The sequence below is a fragment of the Parasteatoda tepidariorum genome, chromosome 9 (genome assembly GCF_043381705.1).
Source record: "Parasteatoda tepidariorum isolate YZ-2023 chromosome 9, CAS_Ptep_4.0, whole genome shotgun sequence".
NCBI classification, from domain to species: domain Eukaryota; kingdom Metazoa; phylum Arthropoda; class Arachnida; order Araneae; family Theridiidae; genus Parasteatoda; species Parasteatoda tepidariorum.
Window position 1 is genome coordinate 81766169 of NC_092212.1, and position 13246 is coordinate 81779414.

General features: G+C 29.4%; 1 protein-coding gene across 1 annotated transcript in view; it reads right to left on the minus strand.

Annotated features, from left to right (window-relative positions):
- Positions 1 to 13246, minus strand: part of LOC122268382 (uro-adherence factor A) — a 151729-nt gene that overhangs the window by 10324 nt on the left and 128159 nt on the right. Inside the window, exon 4 of the mRNA XM_071185369.1 lies at positions 5006 to 5047. The gene's annotated coding sequence lies outside the window, so the exon portion shown is untranslated. The remainder of the gene's footprint in view (positions 1 to 5005; positions 5048 to 13246) is intronic.

A 13246-nucleotide genomic window follows, 5' to 3' on the forward strand; every position in this document is an offset into this window, starting at 1 on the left:
TCAATATTACAAGTAATTTAATTAGAAAAAAATTAATAACTCATGAACAGATTAAGAGGTAGAATATAACAAATTTAAAGCTTGATCTATAATTCCTGCATCTTTTGTTTTCTCATTTGTATTGTCTTATTATGTCACAATTGTTATTTTTATAATGTTAATAATACATATTTACAGGACCGTCTAAACATCAAGCAGGGCCCCTGGGTGCAGAAATGTTTTGGGCCCCAGTAACATGTCAAACTGCTTAAAACTGGAAGAAAAAAAATTTACATACATAAAATAAAGCCTTTTTTACGTATGCAATATCTGTCGATAAACTATTAGACTTTAAAATTTAACCGTAACAGTGACATAACTGTAGTTTATATTATATGTAAGCAGAAGTTGAATGATCTCTTCCGAGTGAAGAGGTTTAAATGTTCTGTTCATTTTCAAAACATTAATGTTTCGCTTAATCTTGTCTGTTACGTTTTTGTTTAAATAGTAAATGTTTTCAAAAGATGGACAGGAGTTAATTCTTTCAATGATTTAATGATATACAAATTATTTCCCAGCATATAATCATAAATGACATGAAATAGTTGAAGTAGGTAGAAAATAGTTAAAAAAATTTCTTAAGGGTATCCATCCTGCAATTTGCAAAATTTTTAATTATTGTGATAATTTTATCTACCTGATCATGTGATAGCTTTTTCAAGCCATTAAATGAAAAATCTATTGATTTTGTTCAAAGACTGCTCTGTAATTTTGAACAGGCCAAATTCACTCTAGAAAACAGTCTTTCGACAGAAGTTGCTGTTCTGGGCAGTATTAAACTTAGGGAAAATAACTATCAGTTTTGAATCACCCAAGCGGTGTTCTTCCTTTTCTGATTTTTACATCAACAAATAGCGATGTGTTATTTTAAAATTGTTTGAATACACATAGCTGAGTGCGACTTTTAAATTACATAAATAGAAAATGTGATGTGTGCTTTTCAAATTGTGAGAAGAATAAAAACGTATGATTTTTCATTTATCCTTTTCGGAAAGGTGTTGATTTTGCTAAGATACACAATTACTTGAAGTTATAAAAAAAATTTCAAACAGATTTGAATTTCACGAGTTGTAATATTGTGTTAAAATATCAGGATATTCAAAATCACAAGTGAAAATGCGTCAATTACAGGAAAGAATGAAAAAACACGTCCAAAAAACCTCTTATATTTATGTTAAAATTGGCACAGATAGAGCAGTTAAAAAGTAATTATTTTAATGCGCGATTTAAACTCGCGTTCGGTTAAACTATAGAATAAAAAATATCAGAATTTTTTTTAAATCATGGGAAAATAAAGCCCGTCAAAGAGTGATGTATTTAGTTGCGGGATTCGAAATTAAAAGTATCGCAACAGCGAATAAAAAAAGTCGGGACTTGTAGAAATGTGTAGTAATAATTACCAAAATAATGATAGAAAAATAATTGGATTTGCAATGAAATCCGCACAAATAAACCACGTCAAAAATGGTTATCTAAATGAGTGATTCTTTGCTTGCGATTCGTAATAATATCGTGCTAAAATATCGAAATTTTAAAAGCCCTGCGGAAAATCAGCTTGATCTAAATAAAATTATTTTTTTAAAAAAATCATTGATTTAAATCACCTGATTTTTTTATATACATATATTTACTTAAAAAGTTAAAAAGTAGTGTTTTAAATTATTGATAGGGGAGAGTCGGGTAGCCCCGCCCACTTAAGGAGTATTGGTTATATTTCTGTATAATATTGAGTAATAATCAATATTTTTGTATGTTTCTATTGTTTTATCATCTAATTAAATAATGCAAAAAGAATAAACCAGAAAAAGAATAGTTCAACTTAAAAAAACAGAAATTTAAAAAAAAACATGTTTTTCAGTTCTTTTCAAAATGTGTCGGGTAGCCCTGCCCAGTTACAAAAATTATGTTTTTTGACTGTTTTTTCAGGTGTAAATGAAAATGACCAATTTATTCACAATAGATAAACCTAATTTATCATTTTTATCACACATACTTGAGTATATCAAATACTTGAGTGTACCACAAATTTTATCATAAATATGTGAAACTTTGAAAATAATATTTTTTTAATATAACAATTAATGTCCGATGGCCCATTGACTTGAAAAAATATTCTGACATATGAAATTGACAGTGGGCGAGGGTACCTTCTTGGCAGGGCTAACCGACTCTCCCCTACTTTTATTATTTCCTTTCCTAGTTTCAAAATTTATTTTAAATAAAATGCTGCATTAATTAATTTTAGTTAACGAAATTACTTTTTTTCTTGGTATGTGTTAAATTCCAACAAATTTGAAATTACATTTTTAAAAATCTTTTGATTTTTGAGATTGAAAGTACAGATTAAAGTAAACATTTAAGTATTTTTTTTCTCCTCAATATGTTTACAGTATCTTTAACAATATCAGATTTTCTATGAAAAAATTTAAAAATAAATTTTTTTTTTTAGTTTAACTTATCTATTTTGATACAGGATTAAAAATAAATATTTTAATATAAAAAAATATAGATTAAATATTTATTTATTTTTTGATGAATGACTACATTTATAAACACAATCTGTTATATTTATTTTGTCATTCTAAAAATCAAGAGGAAAAAAAAAGAAATCACAATTTTAAATTAAAATTAGGGTTTGGTAATTGAAACTTTGTTTAAATGGTATTCTTTAAATTCTCCATTTCATCTAGTCTTTAAATTTGAATCATGCATTTGTTTCAAAATAGTTGTTATGCATTTAAAGTTATGTATTATAATGAAAAATTGTTTCAGGTAGTTAGAGCTTCTAAAATATTATTATAATGTAGTTTTAATATTAACTTAATTTTGATTAAACATTTACAAAGTTTTTTTAGTAAAAAATTAATTTGAATAAGCAATTTGTATTTGAATAAAAAAATTCGGATTTAAATAAAAAAAATCCGATTTAAATAAAAATTTTTTGATTTTTTTCAATTTTTAAAAAAAAAAAAATCACGAACCCTGGTGCAAATTCATGTTTCTTTCGCTTTTCCATTTTATTTTTTTCTTAAATAAAAGTTAATTTTCTAAAATTATTAACTGTCAATTACTTTAAATTATCCAGTATAATATAACCTTGCGCACACCCATTTTCGGGACCATACTATTAACAAAATTAGTACTAACAAATCAAACGCACTTCAGTAGGTACTACAGTAAGAACGCAATTTAAAACAAAACCCCTCTATTTACGCTTTTACCCGAATTTGTGCTTCTCAATTGTGCTATTTTAAATTATTCTTGAAAAATTTCCGTTTATTTAAGCTCATTTGAATTTGCGAGTCACTTTACAGATTTTATGCTTTCTTCTGATTTTTATTCTTTAAATTTTATTTTTACGTGATATTTTTACTTATTGAGTTCCATTATATTTGTTGTAAAATTTTTTGAGTGCTCCTCACACTATTGTATTGATATATTTTGCTTTGGCTATATTGATACAATTTTTTTTTCTTCTCCGGATTTTATTACTTTTCTTTTTCGCTTTTTCATAGTTCTGTAATTTTTATACATTTGATTATTTTGAACCTATATATATATATATATAATAAATAAATACAAGAAAACACGAAGAAAGTTAAGAAAAACAATAAGTTTCATTTCATTTTCTTTTTTTTTAACTGTTGTTTGTCATTTTTTTTACTTATTATTTCCCCCCTTTTTTTCATATGTCTATAATTTTTCTTTGTTTTATTCTACAATTTGAACTTATATATACAGTACAGAACCCGTTATTCGTAAATCAGAAAACCAAAAAACCGGAACGAAATTCGATAAATTTTCTCGCCATTTAAAAAAAATAATTTTTTTTTTCCTCATAAGATTTTCGGATTTTTCTTTCTTTTTTGAAAGATTACCTTACCATCATTTTGGAAATAATCATTAGTGTATTACTTCATCAAGTAAGTAAGTAAGTAACGATAAGAAAAACGGCTTTTTGTAGCGATTCAGAAAACCGGAAAAATCAGTTATCCGGAATAGCGATGGTCCCGATCGNAGTGAAATAGTAATAATCTACTAAATACAAGGTCTCACTTATAAACTTCAGGAATTTGAACTAATAAATACACAAATTGAATATATAGACACACACACATGTGCAAGGAAAAGAAATACAAGGAAGAAATAAGAGAGAAGAAGAAAAATTTATTAATAAATAAAATATTAGTAAAGAAAATAAAAAATAAATTTAAAATTTAAAAAAAAAAAAGTAAAAAGCTGAAAAGCAAAATAAGGAAAAGATATAATCTTGTCAAAAGCTCAAAAGATTATATCTGCTAAAAGGAGAGCTTTCTAATATTGTATTAATATAGCCAAAGCAAAAAAAAATTCATTAATTAGTGTAAAGAGCATTAAAAAAGCATTTTTTGGGTATTTTTTTTAAAAAAGAAAATAGAACAAATTAACCAAAAAATGCAAAATAAAACATACTAAGCAAAAAATAGAAAATAAAAAATACATGTATCAACGTACATAAGTAGAAGTAAAATTTATTCATTCTACTTCTGTATATACAATGTACTCACGTGTGCTTGGGCATGTACAGTAGGGAACCGATTATCCGGTTTTCGGTATCGCTACAAAAAGCCGTTTTTTTATTGTTAAAACCAACTAAAAAAAAAAAATTTTGGAAATAATCTTGAAAATAAGAAAAAACGATGAAGTAATACACTAACGATTATTTCCAAAATGATGGTAAGGTGAACATCTTTCAAAAAAGAAAGAAAAATCCTAAAATCTTATGAAGAAAAACAATTTTTTTTTTTAAATGGCGGGAAAATTTATCGAATTTCGTTCCGGTTTTTTGATTTCCGGATAACGGGTTCTGTACTGTACTGATATAATGTGTACTAATCATGTATGTGCATACAACGACACATAAATAAACGATATATATACATATAAATTTCAAAAAAGAGAGATAACTTTTTTTCAGTCAACTCACCTTTTTGTTTACTGGATAGGATACATATATTCTTCACATTGTCTAGAAATTTAGAAGAAAAAAAATTTACCTTTAGGTTTCAGGCTTCATAAGGCTGTTTTTTTTTCATAATGTTCAGATCATAAGAAAATTATGTATTCCCATTTTCAATAGAAAATACGTTAAAATTAAACTGCAAAGGATTAAGGAACTTAAAATTTTAGAATAACTAAAAAAAAAAAAGTCTTGATCTGAGATGCCTTTTTCAGAATAATTCCAAAATGATCTCATATCCTGAATAACTCAAAAGAGTCTCAATCTGACATGCTTATCTAGAATAACTCTAAATTATCTGATATCTAGAAAAACCAAAAATAAATAAATAAATAGAGTCTTAATGCTATATGCTTAGTTGAAAAAGAAAATTTAGGAAAATGTTTTTGCACCGAACAATATATTATAGCACGAGCAAATGAGAGTGATTTTTTTAGGAAGAAATAAAAAAAAGGAAAAAAAAATTTGGGTTTTTCTATATTAGGGTGTAAATGATTAAAACAATCAATTTAAACAATAATTTTTAACTATCAATTTATTAATTTCTTCTCAAACCATGATTTAATAATTTGTTAGAAATAGGTCATAAGTAGAGGAAATACATCATACTTTTCGGTACATCATACTTTTCGGGGTTATTAATCCATCGGGAAAAAAAGTATGTTTATTCAGGGAAAGTACAATTTTACATCTGATTTTGTAACTTAGAATATCGTCTACACTAATTAATTAGTATATTTTAGATCCTCCTAGAATCATTTAGAACGAATGCTAGAAGATCCAATCATTACATTAAAAGTTACTCTGGGTGGTCCATGCAATCAGGGTGGCAAAAAAAATTTTCCAAACATTTTAGCTTTTTTCTTTCAGTACAACAATCTTTTCGAAATATTTTTGAAAAACGAAGTTTATAAATAGAATTTTTTTATTTAATTTCATCCAATTTTGAATGAGCATATGCATTATAAAATAATCAAAATATATTGAAATAGTAATAATCTACTAAATACAAGGTCTCACTTATAAACTTCAGGAATTTGAACTAATAAATACACAAATTGACATAGATGTTTTTTTTTTTTTTTTTTTTTTACAGGGTAAACTTTTGAAAAGCCACTTATTTTTTAATAAAAAATTCTGTTTAAATTTTTTTAGACCAAAAATTTCTCCAAGGCTACTTGAATGTCCTCCAAAGTCTTATTGCATGGTCAGATGCTTCCAAGGTTAGAATTAATAACAACATATATTTTAAGAATCAATAAAATAAAAAAATTAAACCTTGAATCAGAATTATTGGTGAACACTTTAATTTTACTTAACCTAAGAGTTTGTCTAAATTTTAACATGGAAAAATTAAAATAAATAAGTATTTAGATTAAAATTAATTAATAACTCATAGTTATTATATGTAATATAAACTGAGTAGTTATAATATGTGCCTTAAAGTATTAAGATTTCCATTAGAAAAACCAATACAGTTTCAATAATTTTAACTACATTTTTTACATGTAATATATAATATAAACTATAATTATAGTAGCATGTAATGCAAATATATTGCATGATTTAGTATCTAATAAAATGTCACCAATTTATAAAAGAAACAGGTTTTTGGAAGTTTTCGACAAGTTTTGAAGTCTAAAACACAATTCTGGAACTCAATTACACAAGAACAGTAAAATAAAATAAAAATTTTAAAAAAAAACAGCAAAACGATAAAAGGCACAATTGTAATGCGGAGTGGAATTAGCAGAACAACTGGATGCAGACTTTTATACCTTCCGCTGGTGTAGGTGATACCAGCGCAACGCTGATATTATATGGCACCTAATTGTGCTAGTTTTCTGTGATTTTTAAGGAGGAATGTTTTACATCTTTTAATTTTGCCCATCAGTGAAGATTAAAGAACTACATTTAATAATTTTTTTTATTAAAGTTTGCAATAATAAGTGACAAATTAAATGGACACATATTATGTGGTTCTAATATCTTTACATTGTAAGTGTTTTTTTCTTTTTACTTTTCTTAATTACACACAATGTTATATTTTGAACTTTAAAAGCCATGGATTTAGATTTTAAAAAAAATATTTTAATGAACCCCAATAACACTAGGTAGCATTATTTCACACAAATTTGTTTAGGAAATGAGCAAAATATGGTAACGATCTTGGGGGGTGGGGATTTCCATATTGTGATCTGTGGCAGAATAATAGCCAAGTCTTGGCAACTTTCCGGGCAGCGGCATGCGAGAAACTAAATAAAAGATCACAGAAAGGGATCAATTTGAAAGATATAACTTGTAGCCACCTTCAGACAAACACTTACATGTTTTTTTTTTCCAAAAAATTTGCAAGTTAAAAGTCTATTTAGCACCTTGGCAATTGTAGTTGGCACGACATCTCACGATATGGAAATATCCCCACAACTGGCATAACAAGCAATAAACTTCTTTCTCAATACTTTATCTTGAGGGAATTAAAACATCTTTTTATGTAAAAAATAGGAATGGGTACAATATTTTCCTATACTGCAATAGTGGAAGAGAAATAAACTTTGTAATATATATTAAATATAACACAAAACAGGAATAGTTGTCACAAGAGTAAGCCAAGCAGGTTATTATTCCATACCGAATTTAAAAACAATAACTTTATAAACATTTGGAAGTGATAAGATTTACTATAAAATAAATGCTCTAAAGAGGAATTATTAAAGCAATAAAATTGCACTATGTATTTTAAACCTTCAGCTTTGTGTAACAACTTTGTATTTTAGATGCAGGAATTTTATACAATCAGGATGTCTAACAGCTACAAGGAAGAAAAAAAAATTATTACCTTTCTTACCATAAATTTTCATTTTTTTTAATAGATTGTGCAATTACTGCTGAATCGATAATAGTGTCTGCATGTCTTGATTATGTAATCCAGCAGCACTGCGATGCAAATTATTTTAAAAAACCAGTTAATTAATGTGAAATCATAAAAATTACAACCTTATGCAGGATGGTATTCATGATCAACAAGTAAACACTTTCATGAGGACAATTATAAGGTAAATATATTTCATAACATTAGTTCATTTCAGGAAAAAATAAAAACTGATAGTGACATTTGAGCACAGTTAAATTCTTACCTTAAAATCTCCAATAATGAGAATTTTTCATGTAACTGCAAGGGTAGATGAGATTTGTTTAAGAGTTTATATAATTCCTCATGACGATCATGTTTTTGTAGAAAAAATTTAACCAGCTTCTGGTAAATCTTTCTTAAAGTTTAAATCAGAAACTTTAATGTACATGAATTAAACATACTTAACTTTATAAAAATATTAAATTTTCAGATATATACTGAATATTTCTACGTCCTAACCACTGTTGATGATAAATAACATTGTTGATAGAAAACTGTTGCCACTCATTTTTTAATAAATTTGTAATTAGCACAGAAGCAATAATGCGAAATCCAGACTGGGAAGCTTTGCACGCAAACAATTATAGGGCCATTCTCACTGCTGAAATATGGTACAAGGAGGTGCGAATGAGATTCCTTCAATTAGAGCTTCATCTCCGAAATCGAATTCAGCATATCTTAAGTAGAGAAAATGGCCCCTTTGTCCGTAATGCATGAAAGTCATTTACGAACAGGAAATTGTGATGGCATGTCTTCGGATCATCCTCAGGGATGTTTCCCAGACCGTCGCCAATAGTCCATTGTGCAGCTCTAGTGCGACGTAAATGAACTAAAACAGCATTTACGAACAGCGGGGTTCATAAACTTAGGAGCAGCCCCCTACAAGTTCTTAAAATTAATTCATTTTTTAAGGATTATAATCTGAAACAAAAATACTAAAAGGATACATTCGGGTATTTTTAATCATTCGTTTTATATTAATTACAGTTGTTGTTGCTGTAGTTCATTTACGTCACACTGGAGCTGCGCAATGTTTGTTTGTTTGTTTGTTAATTTACGTCGCACTAGAGCTGCAAAATGGGCTATTGGCGACGGTTCGGGAAACATCCTTGAGGATGATCCGAAGACATGCCATCACAATTTTGATCCTTTGCAGAGGGGATGGGACCCCCGCTTCGGTAGCCTGACGACCTGCTCGCAAAGTCGAGCAATTTACGGTAGAACAATTAAACGAGGACCAATACCGCACACCATCGGTCTTTACGCAGACTGATCCAATTGGTCACCCACTTGCACAGTGATGTTTCATGCAACCAGTGATGTTTGACTTCAGTGATCTGCTGGGAACCGAGTCTTAACGATCAGTTCATTGTGTGACACTAATTATAGATTAATTTAGATATTTGCAATCGGAATGGGCTGTAGGTGGTGTAGAGCAGAACTGTCTACCTATGGCAATATTTTGCATGCTTTCACTATTAGCGTGTGGATGTCCTAGGAGCAGGAAATAAGTTAGTTTCTGTCTCGATTTTCAAATGAGTTAAATCTTTTTAAGTTAGGATACTATTAGGGATCTTAATCGGCTACAGGTGGCGTAGAGCAGAACTCTCTACCTATGGCACAACTTCGCATGCTTTTACTTATAGCGTGGGAAGAGTCATTGGAGAAGGAAATACGTCAGTTTCCCTGTTGATTTTCAAATAGATTAAAAACTTTTAAGTTAGGAAACTATATGGAACTGAAAACTATATGGGATGTAATTCTAAAAGAAAGCGTCGTGAAAATTAAAAAAAAATATTTCTGACAATTAAAAACGAAAAATATATAGAAAAGGGAAAATATCGTTAGTAACTTCCTTCACAACTGAGAAGAGGAGGAGAGGGACAGGTGAAGGGTCACGGCATGGAACCGGTCTACTTCCCAGATGGGATATTCGAGCGTAGCGATAGCTAATTTCAATTTAAATTATTTCAATTTTATTTAATAAGGAATAAACAATTGCAGTGCAGAGGCGGAATTTAGAAGAATATTAAATTGGAGCATTGCAAACACCAAACTTACCACATTGAAATAAAATTCATCTTAATATAAGAAAATAAACCACTGTTAATGCGTCTACCACAACAAAAATACAATTCCAATTTTCTAGTATATAAGACTTGTTAACTAGATTTCACGATGGGGTACCTTTACATAGAAGGCTGACATAGCTTCTCTCCCCACATTGGTAACTTTCTGGCGTTATGTGAACACGCTTACTTCGATGGATTGTCCACATTGAACAGTTGACTTGTTACTTGTGACTGCGACATTAACCACCTCCTCGTGCTCTTGCGACTCAGTCTCTATCACACTCTATCGTCCTGCATATACTTGACTTCTAATAGCAACAGAGGAGCAAGCACGACCGTGAACTTTATACAGCTATCACGATCAGCAAAAGTACGGTGATCTTAATACAGCTCTCATGGCTTTTCACAAAACAGCAATGAATCTGCTAGTGATATCCGTTCTTTGAATTCTATAGCATATATAATTCTGGTGGGGAAGTACTGTAGTGTGTCGACCATTACAATAATAAAATTCCAATTTACTAGTACATAAGACATATTAATTCGCTTCTATGATTGAGTACCTTTTCATAGATGAAGGTTGACATTGTCGATATCTATTTTCCCCACACTCACAATCTAACAATATTTATATTCAAAGTTTAGTTTAGGGTTTTTATAATTTGTCAAGTGAATTAAAACGAAATCTTATAATAAAAAATTTAGAGAAATTAAAGTATTAATTTATCCGTTAACAAAAACTTATCTTTAATTACTAAAATCGATAAAAGTCGACATATTCTGAGTGCTGCAACATCATATTTATTTTCAAGAAATCAATACCTGAATGATGAAAACGAAACGGAAATAAATAAAATAATTTGTAAAAAGTGTGGTAGTTGACAGCCTTGTATGTACATGCTTGTAAGACAATCAATCCCTTCGTTTATTAATTCATTTGCAAGGAATTATTTTTCAATTCAAAATTTCTGCTATTTGAATTTTTAAACCAATATCTGTTATTTAACACTTTTCGTGAGGCTGAATTTGATAATTTAAAGAAATTTACCACCAGGTAAAAATAAAAATAAAAATACGATTCACTACAAAATGGTTGTTGTCTAATTAATTTTTTTTTGAAAAGCAACTTTATTGTGTTTTAATCTTGAACATCTTTAATTGTTAATCCTGAACTGCTCGGTACACAATTTCGCAGACATATTTGAATGCAGTTCAGACACATTCTGTGCCGGGGCGGATAAGGCGTACACGGGGCCCTAGGCCATTCAAATTTTTGGTGCCTCATATTGCATTTTTTTCTCGTATATTTTTTATTTATTCAAATATAAAAGTATTTATGAATCTTTTCATTTAAGAAAGCGCGTGTAAAATAAAAATAAATAATAATAAATTAAATTTTACTTTATTTTATTAAATTAGAACTAAAAAATAATCGTAACATTTTGAAAAATCACTGTTTTTCGTAACTTTTTAAAATTTATTTTCAAAAAGTCCATTTTAAGGGGGACCCTAATCATTGGGGGTCTCAGGCCATGGCTAGTCTGGTATTCTGACCCTGATTCTGTGTAAATTCTTTTGATGACTTAATAGACACTGAACAGCCAATCGAGATCAATATTAACATTTTCAGATTGGTGCAATGGTCTTGTAAGCTGCAAGAGATTGTAAGCTGTATCATATATCCGTTTCGGATTCACAAGTTCATATATGAAATATGATTTGATAGCTTGGCTTTTTTCTCAATTTTATATGAATAGTGAATGAATCACTTACATTGCATGGAAGACAGTCTACGGTCTTGTGCAAGTTATTTTGTAAGTTGACAATGGATCCTTTTATCTCTAACTGGTGATCAACATCCAGTTCCAGTATTTGCATGAAAGGGGTTCGGAGAGCCACCATTCGCACTTCAGAAGGGTTCAATTCTCTCAACCACTTTGGTACTTTTGTGAGGGACGGGCTTCATGCTTGCGTTTGCAAACGGAATCTTTTCGTTTTCCCGTTTGTGTGTAACGCTTAGGGTATTTCCGTCTCCGTTCTTTGGCTTTGACTTTTTCAGCCTCTGTAAGTTTAGGCCTTGGCATCGTTTTTTTTTCTTGCTTCAACTCTAACTTTTGGGACCGTGTCAATAAGTTTGGACCCTCTTTGTTTGCAATATTGATCTGAACTAGTATTGAAAACGATCCAGTTTGAACTGTAGGTTAGAATTTCTGATTCTTAATTAAAACAAAAATATCGTTCGATGAAATTCTCTTTTATTCACAACTCAAGAAGTATTTAGGGGACCTCTCTGGTCCCATATCTCAAAAATAAACTCACCAACTTAATGCTGTGTCCATTTTCTTAAACACGCAATTTGAGCTGTGTCCAGAATAAAAAGTTCATTGACAGGAAATATTTTTCTTACCTTTCAAATCCAATTGGTGATTACGTAAAAACCTTGAAAGAAGGTTTTCGCATACTATAAAACTATATTTTACAGGACATTAGAAAACAATAAAAGAATAAGGTATTTTGTTCGTTTATTTACCTTCCCTTGAGTGAGGTTCTTTCGAAATTTTTTTTAACATTTATTAATATTTTTGCTTAAATGGTTTGTATTTGCATTATTTCGTTCCTTTGGAAAAAAACTTTTCGCATTGCTCAGAAAGCATGTAACATTACGGCAACCTTGCCCCGGAATTTTTTTTTTTTTTTTATAGTCATGAAAATGTTTGTTCTAAAACCAAACCCTTTTTTTCAATCAAGCAAAAATATTGCAGTTTCAAACCTTTCATCCTTAAAGGGTTAAAAAATATTTTTTAATGCCTTTTTTTAAAAAGTATTGTTACTTAGGTAAAATGGCCACTTAGGTCCAAAATGACGTCTTAGCTGACGTCACACTAGGATCAATTGCAATAGGATCAAATTGCATTGTTCATTAAAATTTCAAGACTAGGTGAATTTTAGGTAAGCATACAAGACTTCGCGGGAAAAAAAAACTTATAATTTCTTTGATTTAAGATTATTTTCATCTTGAGACTAGTTTTATTAAAGGATTTAGGGTTTTAATATATTTTATTTTATAACCGTCGTTGGACAGCCGACCCAATTTCATGGGTTTACGACTACTTACGTTCAACTCCGTAGCCTTGTAATTTTGAACCAATCCAGAAGACAAGGAAACTCCTGGATCAGTACCCCCAGAGGTATTGATTTGTTGTGGGAACATGGAGGACTTTG